Here is a 20,737-nt window from a genome sequence, read left to right on the forward strand (position 1 = left end):
TATCACTAAATTTACTAAAGTTTTTGTTTTCATTTATGAGGTTTATAATCATTGTAATGTCAGTTAGTATGTAAATGCTCGTAGATAGATCAAGATCACTATATAAAGATCAAGATCACTATATAAATATAATTGATGTAATTCTTGCGTATTGCGTATAAAGTGAAACTAACTTCAACATTAAAGAAGCAAAATAAATTATTACATATTTGTAGTTGTAACATTACAATTTTTCGCTCGTATATTTACAAATCAACAATTCTACAATTATGTAGCTGTCGTGACATACCTTTATTCTTTGTGATACGGTTTAGCAAAAATTACATATTTGTATACTGCAGACTTGTAATGAATACATATTTGTAATTATTGTGGTACATTTTTTTGTTTACAATTTTACAATTTTGTCGAATTGTACACTTGTAAAGTTTTGTGGGATAGGGCACAGGCTGTATCTCACGAACCGTGATAGCTAGACAGTTGAAATTTTCACAGAAGATGTATTTCTGTTGCCGCTATAACAACAAATACTAAAAACAGAATAAAATAAAGATTTAAATGGGGCTCCCAAACAACAAACGTGATTTTTGACCAAAGTTAAGCAACGTCGGGAGGGGTCAGTACTTGGATGGGTGACCGTTTTTTTTGCTTTTTTTTGTTTTTTGTTTTTTTGCTTTATGGTACGGAACCCTTCGTGCGCGAGTCAGACTCGCACTTGCCCGGTTTTTACGTTTGCAGGCAAGTATACTTAAATGTTATGGTCATAACCAAATGTCATAACATTTGAAAGCTTCCATTTTTGTCTGACCACCCGACGTTTAATCTAGTTTGCTGGGGAACCAATAGAAGATTGTAATTGGATGTACTTAAACCTTTCTATTATTGCACTTTCGCGCGTGAATTTATTGTTAAGCAGATAATGGGCAACTTCTAGGGCTGACAACGACACTTCGTTAATTATGTGTCAGTAACGGTGACGGTAACGGTAACGCGAGTTCAATGGTTTTTTCCCATCTCAAAAAATGCCCATCGCGCCTAAAGAAGTTTTCACTTCAAAAATAAGAGTTCTCTGAAAAAGACTCAAGATACTCACAGGGTCTCTAAGAAGTTGAAAAGTGTTAAATTGTAAGAGTCTGAAAAACTGAGCCGAGTCTTAAAGTAGAGGAGTCTTCTTAACCAACACTACTTGGAGGTCGATTTAAAAGATATAGTCCGGGAGCCGGCTGCATGAAACAAACCTCATCAAAAAATAGAATATACCTACCCTGTAGAGGTACCTGACATTTAGTAGATTCCAACGCACTTGGTCGGCCTAGGCTTAACCTGGCAGATTTTGTACAAATGGCAAAAACGTTGGACAAAAATTCATCAAAAAAAACCTCATCGAAAAATAGAATGAAACTTGTATGGTAGGATACCTGACCTTGAGGACAGTAAAAAAAAAGTGGTCGGCCTCACCTTAGCCTGGCAGTTTTTGCAGTCCGACCAGATTTATTGGGTCACGTGAGAGCTACAATTTACCTCATCGAAAAATAGAATGAAACAAACGGATTATAATAGCTAAAATAAGCCTGTTGACGTATGTCTTGGTCGGCCTCACCTTAACCTGGCAGTTTTTGCAGTCCGACCAGATTTATAAAAAAATCATCAAAACATTTTTATCGATAAATCGTATGAAACTTGTATGGTACGATAGCTGCCTTTGAGGACAGTAAAAAAAAAATGGTCGGCCAAATCCTGTGTTTGCAGGTTCCTGTGGCCGACCAATTTTGTGGTACCACGTGAGAGCTACAATTTACCTCATCGAAAAATAGAATGAAACAAACGGATTATAATAGCTTAAATAAGCCTGTTGACGTATGTCTTGGTCGGCCTCACCTTAACCTGGCAGATTTTGCAGTCCGGCCAAATTTATAAAAAAAATCATCAAAAAATTTTTATCGAAAAATCGTGTGAAACTTGTATGGTACGATAGCTGCCTTTGAGGACAGTAATAAAAAAATGGTCGGCTAAATCCTGTGTTTGCAGGTTCCTGTGTCCGACCAATTTTGTGGTACCACGTGAGAGCTACAATTTACCTCATCGAAAAATAGAATGAAACAAACGGATTATAATAGCTTAAATAAGCCTGTTGACGTATGTCTTGGTCGGCCTCACCTTAACCTGGCAGTTTTTGCAGTCCGACCAAATTTATGAAAAAATCATCAAAATTTTTTTATCGAAAAATCGTATGAAACTTGTATGGTACGATAGCTGCCTTTGAGGACAGTAATAAAAAAATGGTCGGCCAAATCCTGTGTTTGCAGGTTCCTGTGTCCGACCAATTTTGTGGTACCACGTGAGAGCTACAATTTACCTCATCGAAAAATAGAATGAAACAAACGGATTATAATAGCTAAAATAAGCCTGTTGACGTATGTCTTGGTCGGCCTCACCTTAACCTGGCAGTTTTTGCAGTCCGACCAGATTTATAAAAAAATCATCAAAAATTTTTTATCGAAAAATCGTATGAAACTTGTATGGTACGATAGCTGCCTTTGAGGACAGTAAAAAAAAAGTGGTCGGCCAAATCCTGTGTTGGCAGGTTCCTGTGTCCGACCAATTTTGTGGTACCACGTAAGAGCTACAATTTACCTCATCGAAAAATAGAATGAAACAAACGGATTATAATAGCTAAAATAAGCCTGTTGACGTATGTCTTGGTCGGCCTCACCTTAACCTGGCAGTTTTTGCGGTCCGACCAAATATATAAAAAAAATTCAATAATTTTTTATCGAAAAATCGTATGAAACTTGTATGGTATGATAGCTGCCTTTGAGGACAGTAAAAAAAAATGGTCGGCCAAATCCTGTGTTGGCAGGTTCCTGTGTCCGACCAATTTTGTGGTACCACGTGAGAGCTACAATTTACCTCATCGAAAAATAGAATGAAACAAACGGATTATAATAGCTAAAATAAGCCTGTTGACGTATGTCTTGGTCGGCCTCACCTTAACCTGGCAGTTTTTGCAGTCCGACCAAATTTATAAAAAAATCACCAAATTTTTTTTATCGAAAAATCGTATGAAACTTGTATGGTACGATAGCTGCCTTTGAGGACAGTAATAAAAAAGTGGTCGGCCAAATCCTGTGTTGGCAGGTTCCTCTGTCCGACCAATTTTGTGGTACCACGTGAGAGCTACAATTTACCTCATCGAAAAATAGAATGAAACAAACGGATTATAATAGCTAAAATAAGCCTGTTGACGTATGTCTTGGTCGGCCTTACCTTAACCTGGCAGTTTTTGCAGTCCGACCAAATTTATGAAAAAATCATCAAATAATTTATATCGAAAAATCGTATGAAACTTGTATGGTACGATAGCTGCCTTTGAGAACAGTAAAAAAAAATGGTCGGCCAAATCCTGTGTTGGCAGGTTCCTGTCTCCAACCAATTTTGTGGTACCACGTGAGAGTTACAATTTACCACATCGAAAAATAGAATGAAACAAACGGATTATAATAGCTAAAATAACCCTGTTGACGTATGGCTTGTTACGGGCGGCTTTCATAAATTCAATGTGGCAGTGTGCGGCAGAATCCACTTGCATCAAATTTGATGCAACACATTGTGGCTGGACATTAAGAGATGAAATGTGTAAGATCAAATGGTTTGAAGGACACATAACGCCTTTGCGAGTCGAAGAAATAACAATAAGATAATCACTTAATATATGTGAGGTTATCTTGTGTATTTTTATTTATTTATATTTATTGAGAAGTTCAACAGCGTTTACATTAAATAATATACAAAAAACATGAGAACTTATAGCATAGCCAATAACAGAACTTCCTGTAATTTATACATAATAAAAAATCATCTGTGGGTAGACTTGTAACTTGTGCTGTACAAGAATCGTAAATATAACTTAATTTGTAAGTCTTTACGGTACAAGGAAAAAGAGAAAAAATTAATAATAACTGTACACTGGAAAAAAAATCCTAAAATAGTAGGTATAGCTCTAATTTTGCGTAAACAATAAATAAAAAATAGTAAAATAAAAATACATACAGTACCTACATAAACGAGCGAATCTATTAGTTTGTATGCATTTATTGGAATTTATGTGTTCGTGTGTGTGTGTGTGTGTGTGTGTGTGTGTGTGTGTGTGTGGGTGGGTGGGTGTATGTGTGTAAGTGGGTGTGATAGTGCGTGACTTTGAAAGTTGCTTTGCAATTTGTGGTTTGAAAACACGTCTGGAGGAGAAGAAAGGGTCAATGTTTTGGAACGATTTATTATAGGTACGTGCGATTCTACTCAGGATAGAATTTTGGCCATAATTGGTACGATGACAGGGAATATGGAATAGTGTGGTGTGACGAGTTCGGCGCGTGGGAGCGCGGAGCCCTAACTGTGACAGCAATCCAACGCAGTCTAGATGCCCGTTGAGAACATCGTGGAGGAACATTTTACCATTTATTTAAATTTTGGAAGGATCACGTGCAGTTTTTCCTCTTATATTACAAGTGTTCGATTGAAAACTAAGCTTTGGTGTATACCTGGATCACCTGCACGTACAAGAAGGCGTTTCATATACGCCCGCCCATCAGATAGGTACACAAAGTCATGATGCGTATGGAATACAGCATGTGTGGTCCTATTCTAGCTGTCACGTGGTATCACAAATTTGGTCGGACTGCAAAAACTGCCAGGCTACGGTGAGGCCGACCAAGCCATACGTCAACAGGTTTATTTTAGGTATTATAATCCGTTTGTTTCATTCTATTTTTCGATGAGGTAAATTGTAGCTCTCACGTGGTACCACAAAATTGGTCGGACACAGGAACCTGCCAACACAGGATTTGGCCAACCACTTTTTTATTACTGTCCTCAAAGGCAGCTATCGTACCATACAAGTTTCACACGATTTTTCGATAAAATTTTTTTGATGATTTTTTTATAAATTTGGCCGGACTGCAAAAACTGCCAGGTTAAGGTGAGGCCGACCAAGACATACGTCAACAGGCTTATTTAAGCTATTATAATCCGTTTGTTTCATTCTATTTTTCGATGAGGTAAATTGTAGCTCTCACGTGGTACCACAAAATTGGTCGGACACAGGAACCTGCAAACACAGGATTTGGCCGACCATTTTTTTTTACTGTCCTCAAAGGCAGCTATCGTACCATACAAGTTTCATACGATTTTTCGATAAAAAAATTTTGATGATTTTTTCATAAATTTGGTCGGACTGCAAAAACTGCCAGGTTAAGGTGAGGCCGACCAAGACATACGTCGACAGGCTTATTTTAGCTATTATAATCCGTTTGTTTCATTCTATTTTTCGATGAGGTAAATTGTAGCTCTCACGTGACCCAATAAATCTGGTCGGACTGCAAAAACTGCCAGGCTAAGGTGAGGCCGACCACTTTTTTTTTACTGTCCTCAAGGTCAGGTATCCTACCATACAAGTTTCATTCTATTTTTCGATGAGGTTTTTTTTGATGAATTTTTGTCCAACGTTTTTGCCATTTGTACAAAATCTGCCAGGTTAAGCCTAGGCCGACCAAGTGCGTTGGAATCTACTAAATGTCAGGTACCTCTACAGGGTAGGTATATTCTATTTTTTGATGAGGTTTGTTTCATGCAGCCGGCTCCCGGACTAATAGCAGAGGCAGCCCTGGTCATCTGGCCCGCGGCAGAGAATGTGCAAGCGGCGTGAACATTGATAACAGCGTCCGGAGCAGATGATCGGCCTTCGCGGCTTTCAAGTCTTCACTGCGGGCAGCGGTGTTGCCGCGGGCGACTATTTCTAAGCCGGTTGAACTTCGGTGAACCTTTGCTAGTACATACGAGGACTGGCCAGTAAAATAGCAACGATCTAGAGTCGGGCCTCGCTAAGTTTTCATACCTAGTGCCACGTCACGTATGGAGCCTATAGGGATATGTATGCATTCTTAATACTGCCAAACTTTGTGCAAAGTTAGCGTAGTCAGCGTCTGTTTAGCAAGGCTATTCTGCTGCTTGGCACAGTGTACATCTCAGCGTGTAACCACACTACTCACTCATCTGTTACATTAGGAAATGTCTTCCAAATTGTGAAACTCCGGATGGAGTCAAATCCGGATGGAATTTGGAAGTCATTAGCATATGGATGGATATCCATATGCTAATGACAAGTTGACAACATGCATTACGTCTGCTGCACATAATTGCATATGTAACGGCGCATTGTCGACTGTCCGGCTGCAACTGTCACCTGCGGCTGAAACCTTCCAGCGGATGCAAACTTGCGACTTGCGAGTGTATAAATAGATCTTAAAGCTCCCTATAGGTAGGTACCTGTGAATTCATCTCTGTAAAATGGTAATTTTCGTACTTAATAGAAACTATCCTATGTCCTTCCTCTGGACTATTATGTCCATCCGAATTCCAACTAAATAGAATAAGCATGAAAAGAAACAGTCAGATATAATTCCTAGTTAGCATAGTTAGGTATTGCATTACATTAGCAGGGATTTAGTAAAGCTTTAGTCGTGACGGCCTTTGCCTAATTACCCTGCATTTCTGAATGCATTGTTGCAGCCATGTTGAGAGTGAAACTGACGTGTGTACATCGTGACCAGCATAGCACGCGCATTCCAATTCCACTCCTGCGCAGCCGAAACGTTCCAAGGTCACGTTGGCTATAAACTCTGCGCTCAATAGAGTATTCTATACCTACAGGGTTATTTTGTTATGCCTGACTATACTCTGAGAAGTGAATTTTCCATCCTTTTCCTTCCAGTTCATCACGCATTAAAATTTAATGTACCTACTTACCTAACTCAGGGCCTGGCGATGGCGTAGACTCTTCAACTCTTATGAAAACAATCCTCAAATAGTAGGGAGATAAATAAGTTAGGTACCTCCCCCTCTTCCAATTCCTCTTTCTCTCTCTTTCTCTCTCTCTCTCTCTTTCTCCTTAGTTGCGTCCTCAGCTACTTACCGTTTCAGTTTGTCAACATTTCTTCCATCTGTACGGTCTTTGGCTTCCTAATTTTCCATAACAAAACCTGATTTCTAAAGTATGTAACGGCAATTTAATTTAGGTAGAGTTGCGTTGTGTTTTCATTCAAAAACAGAACCTTGACTTGCGAAACAAAACGCAGGAAGACCTCTTTTATGCCATGATTGACCGCTGCGGAACCAACTTATTTTTACCGCCCAAACTTTCCTATGAGTAGCATAACGTTATAGCAATAGAGGTCAAATTTCAAGAGCGTATTATGTTTGTATGACCGCAGAATCTGCGGCGCAGATGGTTGATGAAGTTTGGTCAAGGTTGTGACCATGGGGTTTGGCAGGATGCGGTTCAGTTTGGTTATCTAGGTCAGGCGGCGCTTAAATAGTTTTTAATGATAATCAGTGCCGTAGATTATCATGTCCAAATTGGTATCTTGACAAGAGGCCCTTACGTTTGTCTGCCTACACTTGTTTACGCCAATTCAATCACCTGCCTGCCGCGTTGGTTAGTTACCTACTTTAGTACTTACCTAGCACACCTCTTAGACAGATGGCGAAGCAGGTGTTAAAGTTCCATATGGCGCCAAACTAGGTACTCTGCAATAAAGGAAAAGCATCTGTATCAAGGAATAATTAATAATTATTCCACTTACTGCAGCTAATGGATGTACGAAAAACATGCAATATAAGTTAACTTTTATAGAACTGTGTGCATTATTGTACTTTGAATGTTTCGATGCTTTTTTGTGCCACGCGCACAGGTAGATTCACCTGTCGGGGCTGGCGGCCAGTTTTACCTGGTGTTTGTTGAAAACATATCAGCAAAAAACATTTTGAACATAGCGGTAACGGCTATTATTTTGACAGATGAAGGAAGTTGAGTGTTGCCAGGTTTTTTGATAACCGCCGACATGTGGGGTATTCTTAAATCCTAGACATTTACATCATATAAAAAATATACATATAATATTATTATTATTATTTTAGGTAGGTTTAGTAAGTTTATGATAAGATAAGATAAAAGATAAAAAATAGTTTATTCAAGTAGGCATATTACAATGCGCTTATGAACGTCAAATAAACCTTTACCGGCTCCAACCGTACACCTCTGCCCCGAGAAGATTTAAATCCCCCGTCAATTGGAGGAGGGTATCCCAATATGGGACCGGCAACAAACTCGGCGGGACACATCTTTTCAAAACATTATTACATCTTATAATTAACATGCATTACGAGTAATTAAGAAAAATACAATTTAAATTACTATAGAATTCATGCAATTATACTCAGTGAGTACATAACTTTATAGAATTTGATATAAAAAATAAACATATATGTACATGAAATCACAAATACGTAGCTCTTTCAGAAAACATATCAAATCATACAAAAGGAAAAGAAATTAAAATCAATAAAAGAAATGAGAATACATATTATATGAATCTGACTGATTGTTATGAGATGCTTTCATACAATTTGATGTGCTTTCTGACCTGAGCTGAGTCACCTTTAACTCTACACATAATACAATATTTTTAATTGCTACTTGTCGTTATTACAGTTTCTGGTTTGGACCATGCATGTTTGTCTGTCAAGTAGTCCTCGACTCTGTAATAAGCCTTCAACATCAATGACTTTTTTAAGTAATTCTTAAGAGCTGGAAAGGGTAATCTTAAAGCATCCTCAGGTAACTTGTTATAAAAATGAATGCATTGCCCAACGAATGACTTCTGTACTTTACGAACACGAAACTTTCTGATAGCAAGCTTATTTTTATTTCTAGTATTATAGTTATGGACATCAGAATTCTTAGTGAAGGAGTCTAGATTCTTAACAACATAAATAATACTATCATATATGTATTGGGAAGCTACAGTTAAAATATTAATTTCTTTAAAAAGTTCTCTTAATGATTCACGCACCCTTAAATTATATATAGAACGAATGGCTCTCTTTTGTAAGACAAATATAGTCTGTATGTCAGCTGCTTTGCCCCAAACCAGAATACCATATGACATTACACTATGAAAATAACTATAATAAACAAGGCGAGCTGTCTCAACATTAGTCAATTGTCTAATTCTCCTCACAGCGTAAGCGGCCGAACTTAATTTGTTTGCTAGTGTTCTTATATGAGGACTCCATTGTAGATTTTTGTCCAATGTTAAACCAAGAAACAGTGCTTTATCTACCATCTCTAAGCATTCATTATTCAAAAGTATCTTAGTATCGACTGGTTTAACATTCGGCAAAGAAAATCGAATGCATTTAGTTTTCTTAGCATTAAGAAGCAAATTGTTCATAGTAAACCAGTTTAGTACATTAACGAGTGTGCTGTTAATTACACTGTAATCGGTAGATTTACGATCAACCTTAAAAAGTAATGATGTGTCATCAGCAAAAAGAACAATTTCACAAAGATTTTCTACTACACATGGCAAATCATTTATATAAACCAAAAACAGGAATGGACCCAAAATAGAACCTTGTGGCACTCCTAATTGGACTACAGTACCGCTAGACCGGGTTTTGTTTACAATAACTGTTTGTGTTCTGTTGCTAAGGTAAGAAGACATAAAGTTTAGGGCATTTACTGACAGACCATAGTGTTCTAATTTCAAAATGAGCGTTCCATGATCCACACAATCAAATGCTTTAGAAAGATCACAAAATTATGCATAAGTTATTTGTGCCAATAATAAAAAAGTAGTGCCAGTGGCAGGCAAACTGATATTTATGAGGTCATGATACTCATGGCTTCATGATCAAAGACTATTTTCCAAAACAACCAATAATACTAAGTATTAGCTATGAATATGGGGCTTTAATATACAAGTATGACATGTAGGTATAATCGAATAAAGATGAACCACGTCAGTGCAAGTCGTCATCTTCAATATCAATAATCATAGATGTGAAGTCATCCTAGTTCGCCTTGATTTTTATGCACAGCAACCAAAACAGAAATAATCACACGATTAATTTTTCTTTTTATATTGAATGCTGGACGGAGATAAATAATCATCTTTTTCAGATTTGTCTGGGTTCCGGCAGATGTGATTATGTTGTGAGTGGGAGTCCTTTAAACTTGCCTATTGCAGTAAGTGCCAAAAATTATGTGTGATGCGACTGTTAATTTGATTACTTGTAATTTAGAAGCACGTGCTGTCGATTGTCAGAAGCGGTTAACTTTATGTAGGTATATGCGGAATTTACTTGTCACCGTTCCGTGGAGCCAGAGTGGGTGTATTAGGGACCTCCCATCAGGTTACATAAGATGCCCAGGCCTATAACCGCGAAAATTTAAGTACGCAAATTGCAGGCATTTTTCTCTGTCAGTCTAATTACGCCTTCATTGGAGTAAAAGAGAAAGATCCCCGCAATTTGCGAATTTCGGTTTTCGCGGTAGCCCCTCAGGACCGGAGTAAGTGATGATATGCGGAGTTGTCTGTCCCCTTCGACAGCCAAAAGGGCTTTGCATTTATTGAGCTAAATGAGAGGCGGTTCTACAGCTCGACTTGCTTTCATGCTCTCTAGCACTTTTGCTTTGATTTTCTTTCTGCGCATCTGCCTTTCTTTAAATCGAATGTACGTATTAATGGTGCCGGAAGTAATAAAATAATCCTTAAAATGGACCCCTAATCATACCATAATAGAGAGTACTGACATTACCAAAATGTCCTTGATTAATTGTCTATGATAATACTAATTTGGCAGATCAAATTGGCAAAATCATTTGAACCCACGCTCATTCCGTGCTTTGAAATGTTTGCCGGTTTATTTATTGCATTCCATCACATTTAAATTAATTCCTATTTCTATGTGCATAAGGCATATAAACAATTTGATTGACATAGAAGTCATAGAACGTAAAATTTTGATGTTTTTGGGTTTTTGAACCTGCCCCGGTAGCCAACGAGTCAATCGCTTACGCTCCGTAGCGATCGAAACGCAACTGTCACCGTCGCACTAATATGGAAGAGTGACAGAGAGACACAAAGCGATTCGATGGCGAAGCGATAGCGATTGTCACCTTGGCTAGGCCGCCTGTTCGTTTAATTTGAAATGTAACTGAATATCTTTCGTGGGAGATTTACCTATTTTGTTTATGGTAGAGACAATGAACTTTGTATTAGGTAGTTTTTTGTCTACCGTATAAATTTTGTTACTTATAATAGCTTTTAACATCAACATGCCTTTTGTGTCACAATTGGATTTATTGTCATTGGAAAAACATGCATTGTAAAGCATTATTGACATGCCATCATGTATTATTGTAGTGTACTCGTATAATGTATATTACGTTTATATTATGCGCTGTGTTTGCACATTATAGCTATGGAGGCTTCAATGCCTCGCTGAGGAATTCTAGATGCGCGTGAGCCACTTCGTGAATGGCGATTTAGCGACGGGGCTACCAGTAGTAGAAGAGCCGGCCGCAAATTTTCTAACCGACTTGATACCACGATGAAATGCACAATGGTTTCCCATAAAAGTGATGCTAAGTCCGAATTCGATAGTCTGCCACGGCGGAACTTGCCGAAAGTACGAAAAAGAAGGCCACTTCCGGTGCGAAAAAAGGGGGCTGATTTAACCCATCTGATACCGAAATAATAGTTATGGCAGCAGTTAGAAATTTACATGTAGACACATAAAAGCGAAGTCTGCCAGTGTTTTTTTTGCCGGAAGTGCTTGGCAGACGCTCTCAAAGGTGGCCAACGGGACCCCTAATTTAACCCATCTGATACCACCATGAAACCAATTCCAGTCGGTAGGTATGAACCCTCATGTCAGGAATATATAAGTCTGCCAAGGCTTTTCCTGCCGAAACACCTTGGCAGACGAGATTATGTAAGCAAGGTCGGCATCGGTTACCCTACACTAACCCATCTGATACCACCATGAAACCAATTCCAGTCGGTAGGTACGAACCCCCATTTTAGGAATATATAAGTCTGCCAAGGTTTTTCCTGCCGAAACACCTTGGCAGACGAGATTATAAACAAGATGACCATCGGTTACCGTACACTAACCCATCTGATACCGCCATGAAACCAATTCCAGTCGGTAGGTATGAACCCTCATTTCACGAATATACAAGTCTGCCAAGGCTTTTCCTGCCGTAACACCACGGCAGACGAGATTATGTAAGCAAGGTCGGCATCGGTTACCCTACACTAACCCATCTGATACCACCATGAAACCAATTCCAGTCGGTAGGTATGAACCCCCATTTTAGAAATATATAAGTCTGCCAAGGTTTTTCCTGCCGAAACACCTTGGCAGACGAGATTATAAGCAAGATGACCATCGGTTACCGTACAGTAACCCATCTGATACCACCATGAAACCAATTCTAGTCGGTAGGTATGAACCCTCATTTCAGGAATTTATAAGTCTGCCAAGGCCTTTCCTGCCGAAACACCTTGACAGACGAGATTATGTAAGCAGCATCCACATACGAGGGATCCGTATTTTGGGATTATACAGATTACGGACATTATTAATAGCTGTAGGCTTATTTATTACTTTATGCTTATACATATTTGTATATTATTATGTTATTAATAAAATATATTTATAATTTATTAAACCTAAACTTAATACATTGGGAATTCATTACCTGCTTACGGCAGTAGTAGGGATAAGTGGGTCAGTTCTGGCTCACTGAGCCAGGCCAACAGTCCCTCCCCCTTTTTTCCCTTGTTGAGGCCCTGCAACCTTGCCTTGAACCCAAACTAATGTCATTGTAGCTCGAATCTAACCTAATTTATTTTTATTGCTTTTAGAATATTTCAATTATCTACTTTTGCAAAGTTAAAGGTTGAAATCTCTATTTCGCAAAATGGAATTTTAATGTGACTTTAATGTATGTGCAGTCTACTTAGTAATTGGGTTTACAGATATAAAAACACACATTTATTTCCTATCCTAATTATCCTATCCTAAGTTTATTCAAATAATATTCTGAACATATATAGTAATTAGACTGGTCATATTTTTCATAAAATCGATTTCGACTGGCAAAGCATATAATTTTTTGGCAACCGGGTTTTTTAACCTAATTAGACCCCGCTGAATCCGAATTTGCCGGTTGCTCGATCGAAATCTTGACCGGAAGTGAGATATTTGACATTAAAGGTCCCTTTTTTTCGTTTTTCGTAAATAACTCTTAAACGGTGGCACATAGCAAAAAATGTTCTATTACATAAGTATTCTGCATAAAATTGCCTACAAGAAAGATTCAGTACAATTTTTCGCTAGGGTCAATATTCAAAGAGATTTTAACGCGGGAAATTTAATTATAATCACTTCTAAGGTCCCGTTTTTTAGGTTTTCGTAAATAACTCATAAACGGTGGCCAATATCAAAAAATGTTGTTAGATGTTAATAATCTACACAACATTTTGAACAAAAAAGATTCAGTATACTTTTCGCAGGGATCAATATTTAAAAAGATAATAAAGAGGGAAAGTTAATTATAATAAATTCGAAGGTTCCTTGTTTTTATTTTTTCGTTAATAATTTGAAAAGTATGACTCATAGCAAAAAAAATCTTATACATAAATAATAAACGTAAAATTTCCTACAAGAAACATGCAGAACACTTTTCGCTAGGATCAATATTTAAAAAGACAAAGCAGCGGGTAAGTTAATTATAATCAATTTTAAAGTCCCTTTTTAGTTTTTTGTAAATAACTCGTAAACGGTGTCCCATAGCGAAATAGGTTTTTAAGAATAAATTATCTACATAAAATTTCCTCCAAAAAACATCTAGAACACTTTTCTCTATGATCAATATTTCAAGCGATATTAAAGGAAGAAAGTTAATTACAATCAATTCACAGGTCACTTTTTTTAGTTTTTCGTAAATAACTCGTAAACGGTGGCCCGTTGCAAAACAATATTCTACATAAAATTGTCCACAAAAAAGGTTCTGTACACTTTTTCGCTACGATCAATATTTAAAGAGATATTAAAGGGGGTAAGTTAATTATAATCAATTTCCAGGTCCCTATTTTTAGGATTTCGCAAATGACTCGTAAAATAAGGCTCATAGCAAAATAAGTTCTTAATGTTCTTGTAAATAAATAATCGATATAAAATTTTCTACGAAAGACATGTAACACTTTTCTCTTTTTAGGGTTCCGTACCTCAAAATGAATAAAAACCGGCCAAGCGCGAGTCGGACTCGCCTTGCAAGGGTTCCGTACATTACCCAATTTTTAACAGTGTATTTTATATATGAAGGGATCGGTTCAAAAACTAAGTAATGTCCGACTTGCGCTTGACTGCATAATTCTAATAGGTTTTTCTGTCATCTATAGATTCTATTCTGTAAATCTTTTCAAAATTTTAGACCCAGTAGTATCGCAGATAAAGCCCCCTTCCCCAAAATAAAACATTAAAATACAAAAAATACCACCCCCCCCCCTTTATCTCCGAAACTACTGGGTCTAAATTTTGAAAATAAAATAAAATAAAATAGTTCTTTACCTATATAGACGTAAACCTAAAAATAGGGACCTGGAAATTGATTATAATTAACTTACCCCCTTTAATACCTCTTTAAATATTGATCGTAGCGAAAAAGTGTACAGAACCTTTTTTGTGGACAATTTTATGTTTATTATTTATGTAGAATATTGTTTTGCAACGGGCCACCGTTTACGAGTTATTTACGAAAAACTAAAAAAAAGTGACCTGTGAACTGATTGTAATTAACTTTCTTCCTTTAATATCGCTTGAAATATTGATCCTAGAGAAAAGTGTTCTAGATGTTTTTTGGAGGAAATTTTATGTAGATAATTTATTCTTAAAAACCTATTTCGCTATGGGACACCGTTTACGAGTTATTTACAAAAAACTAAAAAGGGACTTTATAATTGATTATAATTAACTTACCCGCTGCTTTGTCTTTTTGAATATTGATCCTAGCGAAAAGTGTACTGCATGTTTCTTGTAGGAAATTTTACGTTTATTATTTATGTATAAGATTTTTTTTGCTATGAGTCATACTTTTCAAATTATTTACGAAAAAATTAAAACAAGGAACCTTAGAATTTAGTATAATTAACTTTCCCTCTTTATTATCTTTTTAAATATTGATCCCTGCAAAAAGTGTACTGAATTTTTTTTGTTCAAAATTTTGTGTAGATTATTAACGTCTAACAACATTTTTTGATATTGGCCACCGTTTATGAGTTATTTACGAAAACCTAAAAAACTGGACCTTAGAAGTGATTATAATTAAATTTCCCGCGTTAAAATCTCTTTTAATATTGATCCTAGCGAAAAATTGTACTGAATCTTTCTTGTAGGCAATTGTATGCATATTACTTATGTAATAGAACATTTTTTGCTATACACCACCGTTTAAGAGTTATTTACGAAAAACGAAAAAACGGACCTTTAATGTCAAATATCTCACTTCCGGTCAAGATTTCGATCGAGCAACCGGATCGGATTCAGCAGGGTCTAATTAGGTTAAAAAACCCGGTTTCCAAAAAGTAATATGATTTGCCAGTCGCATCAAGAAGGAGAGCGATTTTGAATTTTTTTGTCTAGTCTAAATATCATTACTTATTCTGTGTACAGTGGAGAAAACGAATGAAATCATGCAATTTGATTTTGCTATTTTTAAATAAAGAGTAACTAAACAGTATTTTCCACAGTTGTTGGTAATGATACCATCTCTTACAATTTCTCTTCATGAACATTTTATGATACCTAACCTTCCAGTTTTCGCCCGAATTAATCAAAAAATTCACCAACTCCATTTACACCAACCAAATAGAAAACGGGTCCGTGTCCGAATTCGTGATCTCGAGTCCGGGTCCGCGTCCGGGTCCAGGTTCAGGTAGAAGTCGAATTCAAAATCTTGCTTGTTTTGCCAGTGGGGTAACTTGCTTAACAATCAATTAGAAAAAGACAAGTCGTCGAGGAGTTCCGTTCTGATCACCATCAGCAATACCACTTCATCAAATGCCACTGTTCTTAATGTAAATCCTTGTTTGCCTGATGAAAATACAAGAGTCACTATACAATGCCATTAAGATTTGTAGAGTTCCCTCGATTCCTTATGGATCCCATCATCAGAACTTGAGCTTCACGAAAATATGACTTAAAAATCTAACGTGCTTAACAAACATAACGAAGAGGACAAATCCCCAAACATGAGCTATGCGTCGTTGAAGAGTTCCATTCTGATCATCATCAGCAGTTTCACTTCATCAAATGTCACAATTCTGAATGTAAATGCTTGGTTTGTTTAAAATACACCAGTATCACTATATGTTAGGGTGGTTCAAAAAACATTTTTTTTTTCCTAAGGGGCACCCCCTTATTTTTTTACACTTATTATGTTGATAAATTGAGATTATAGTTGAGATAAATTAAGAAACTTGGTGTAAAAGTTTCTTAATTTATCTCAACTTTACTTCGTTTTTTTTAGCATTAGAAATTAGGTAAACAATCTTGATGTGTCGTCTGCTTTCATAAGTAATAGTTTTTGAATTTTGAAAAGCGTTTTTCAATTAAAAGACATGCTAAGATCGCTTACCTTCTTGCAAGTTCTTTCTAATGCTAAAAAAACGAACTATACATATACAAGGTGGTGCTTAACCACGTTGAAATTTTGTATGTTGTTTGAAACCCAACAAAAAGAGTAATTATGATTCAGAATTTTATTTAAAATATCTGGTTTCACACTATTTGCACATGTGATGTATAAGTTTTGAAGTAGAAAAACATTTTCTTTCAAAATAATATCTTTTAAATCACACTTTCAAATAATGTGAAAACTACTACTTACATAAAAATCAAAAAAATAGTAACTTATTTATTTTTTTGATTTCATACAATTTGAAAAAAGTGTTTGAGCACCCTCTTGTAGTTAAGATTGCAAGATGCTTGGCGTATTTTGTCAACATAATAAGTGTAACAAAATAAGGGGGGTGCCGCTTCTTCTAGCTAGAGTTTGAATTTTTCCCATACAAACGTGAACCACCCTTACAAGATTTGAAGAGTGCCCTCGATTCCTCATAAATCTCACCATCAATGCCCTGTTTATCAAAAGCTTGTAACTTGTAATACAAGTGGAAGTCCCTTTCTAACAAAAGCTGTCAAAAAGGGAGTTCCACTTGTATAACAAGTTACAAGCTTTTGATAAACAGGGCACAGAACTGGGTTTTGACAAAGACGGAACCAATCTGTATGTATATACTTACAAGTTACATTACAACTCAACTAAAAAAATATTTTTCAAAATATTTATCGATCCCAAAATGACGGAGATATCAAACATTAAAAAACCGAATTAATACCTCCTTTTTAGGGTTCCGTAGCCAAATGGCAAAAAACGGATCCCCTAATAGATTTGTCATGTCTGTCTGTCTGTCCGTCCGTATGTCACAGCCACTTTTTTCCGAAACTATAAGAACTGTTGAAACTTGGTAAGTAGATGTATTCTGTGAACCGCATTAAGATTTCAACACAAAAATAGAAAAAAAAACAATAAATTTTGGGGGTCCCCCATACTTAGAACTGAAACTTAAAATGTCTTTTCATTAAACCCATACGTGTGGGGTATCTATGGATAGGTCTTCAAAAATGATACAATACAATACAATACTTTTTATTGCACGCCTCACATACACTTAGTTTACAATAAATGGACAATAACATAAAAAAAGACAATAGAGGTAACAACAGGCGGTCTTATCGCTTATGATATTGAGGTTTCTAATATAATTTATTTCTAAACTGAATAGTTTGCGCGAGAGACACTTCCAAAGTGGTAAAATGTGTGCACCCTCTCCCCCTTTAGTAGTAGTAGTAGTAGTAAAATACTTTATTGTACAAAAAGAAACATAAAACATGAAAGAACACACATCATTAGTACAAAGGCGAACTTATCCCTTTCAGGGATCTCTTCCAGTTAACCCTTGAGCAGTTGAGGGAAAATTGGAGAACGGTAGACATAAAAGCTGTACTAAACGGCATAAAGATAAAATATTTAATATCCTACAAGATAGGTAAACCTATATCCTACTATAATTATGTACCTATATACAAAGTATGGGATATGAAATATAACAAATATGTAAACAACTATATATATTTAAAATATATAATACATATAATACATTATATATGATATAATACATATATACTAAAACTACCTAACCGCATACATCTTTTAGATTTCAAGTTCCGTCAGAAAGCCATAACTTTTTTAAATTCGCCTTTAGCGATGCGACCGATTGACACTTACGAAGAGAAGACGGTAAGGAATTCCATAATTTGACAGAGTACACAGTAAAAGACTTGTCATAGGATCGGTGTTTGTGTGGCGGGATAGCCAGAGAGAGATCTGCACTGGAACGGAGCCGGTGCCCGCTGCCGTCTGCTAAAAATTTAAACCTCTCCGAGAGATAAGGGGGAGAAGAAGGAGAGAAAAGGACGTTAAATAGAAGGGAAAGTACATGAATGTCTCTACGACGCCGAATGGGCAGCCATTTGAGTTGGGAGCGGAAAGATGAAATGTGATCAAATTTGCGTAAGCCAAAAATGTATCTGATGCAAACATTTTGCAAACGTTCAAGCTTGTCAAGTAGTTCCTCCGTGAGATCCAGAACAGCAATGTCCGCATAATCAAGAAGGGGAATTAGCAGAAAACGTGCAAGCATGACTTTCGTGTGGACAGGGAGGAAACTCTGCAGCCGACGAAGCGAGTGCAGGGAAGCAAAAAGCCTCCTACTGGTTTCAGTCACGTGGGATGACCAAGAAAGAGTCTGATCCATGACAATGCCTAAATTTCTTACAGTGGCTGAGAAAGGAATGTGTGTTCCATCGAAGAGAATTTTAGGCATTGTCACTTCAGACAACTTAGAGATAAAGTGAGGACTCCCAATGAGAATTGCCTGCGACTTTTTCGCGTTAACCATGAGGCCAAAAGATGTTGCCCAGTCGCGAATAGAGTCAAGATCCCCGTTAATTTGGCTTATTAGTGGTCCTAAATTATCTATACTAGCCGCTGAGTAAATTTGCAAGTCATCTGCATAAAGGTGGTAGGAAGAAACAAGTGACTTCGTGATCCCGTTAATAAATAGAGAAAAAAGTAGAGGCGACAGGACCCCACCCTGAGGGACCCCCGCGGTCAATTCACACCACGAAGAAACAGTGTCCTCGACCATGACCCGCTGGCGCCTTCCAAATAGGTAATCGCGGAACCAAGAAAGTGCTAAGGGGGACAGATTGTAATTACGTAAAATACCTAGAAGTACGTCAAAATCCACGGTGTTGAAAGCACTGCTGAAATCTAAAAGAACCAAAGCCGTTAGCTCTTTTTTCTCTATATTGAGCCGAATGTCGTCGGTAACCTTGACCAAAGCCGAGACAGTACTGTGTTCGGGGCGAAAACCAGACTGTAGGGGATTCAAGAGGTTATAGTTATTTAGAAAGGAGGAGAGAAGTTTGTGTACAAAGTGTTCGATTACTTTTGAGAGGATTGGAAGAATAGAAATGGGACGGTACTGGGAAAGGGATGAAGGATTAGATACTTTTGGCAAAGGAATTACATGTGCAAGTTTCCAAGAAGAGGGGAAGGAGCCAGACGAGAAAGAGAAATTAATGATTTGGGCCAGAACGGGTGCGATAATTTCCGCCACGAGCACAATCATGCCCAAGCTCAGGGCATCTTCACCAACGGCATTAGTTTTAATTGTTTTAAGAATTGCAAGGACCTCCTGCGGTGAGATAGAGCGAAAGTGGAACAAGGACGTATCGGGCCGAGGAGTATTGGCTAGAATAGATAACGTACGTTGCTTTACAGAAGGGTCAAGCTCAACCGGGGAAGAACTAAAGTGCCGATTGATAGCTTCTAAATCGAGTACACCCGTGTGACCTTGATGACTCTTGCCCACCCCAAGAGATTTAAGAAATTTCCACAGCTTTGCGGGAGGACAATCGTTAATGGACTGGTGAATATAATTACGCCTTGCATTTCGACACGCTTTGTTGCACCGGTTGCGCAAAGAAGTAAAAGCACGCAGGTTTTCATCGGTAGGGTCTTTACGGAGTTTGACGCGAGCACGATTCCGCTTAGCCATGAGTGACTTAATCTCAGGTGTAAGCCATGGCGCGGGGTAGTGCTTGACTCGAGTAGGTTTCAATGGAGCATGCTTATCAAAAGCCGCGAGCAAAACGTCATTGAAGGTCCCCACCTTAACTTCAATATCATCTGTCAACTCCAAGGATGACCAGTCAGCATTCCGCAAATCATCTTGGAGAGCCTGTAGATCAACGTCATGTAGGTTTCGGCGCAAAACTATCTTATGACGCCTTTTGGGGGCTCGAATTTTGAATGAGGCGAAAATAAGGTCGTGATTTGAAAAGGCTGCTGCATTAAATTGGCCATGACAGGCCACGATTTCCGGGGAAGACGTTAGAATTAAATCTAGAAGAGAGGGAGGACCATTATGTGGAAAGTGAGTGGGGCCGAGGGGTAAGACTTCAAGATTTACGGAAGATGCTAGGGAATTAAGTTTGCGCGAACGGTGGTCGTTTTTTAAAAGGCACGTATTGAAGTCCCCCATAATAATGCGATGATCGTAACGTGGAGACAAATCGACTAAAGCATTTTCAAGGATGTCGAAATAATTGACCATAGAAGAGGGGCTGTAAAAAACTCCTAAAAGAACACTTCTATGATGCAACTTCACATCAAGAAAAAGGTATTCTGGTGCGTTCG

This window comes from Cydia fagiglandana, chromosome 15 (genome assembly GCF_963556715.1).
Source record: "Cydia fagiglandana chromosome 15, ilCydFagi1.1, whole genome shotgun sequence".
NCBI lineage: Eukaryota > Metazoa > Arthropoda > Insecta > Lepidoptera > Tortricidae > Cydia > Cydia fagiglandana.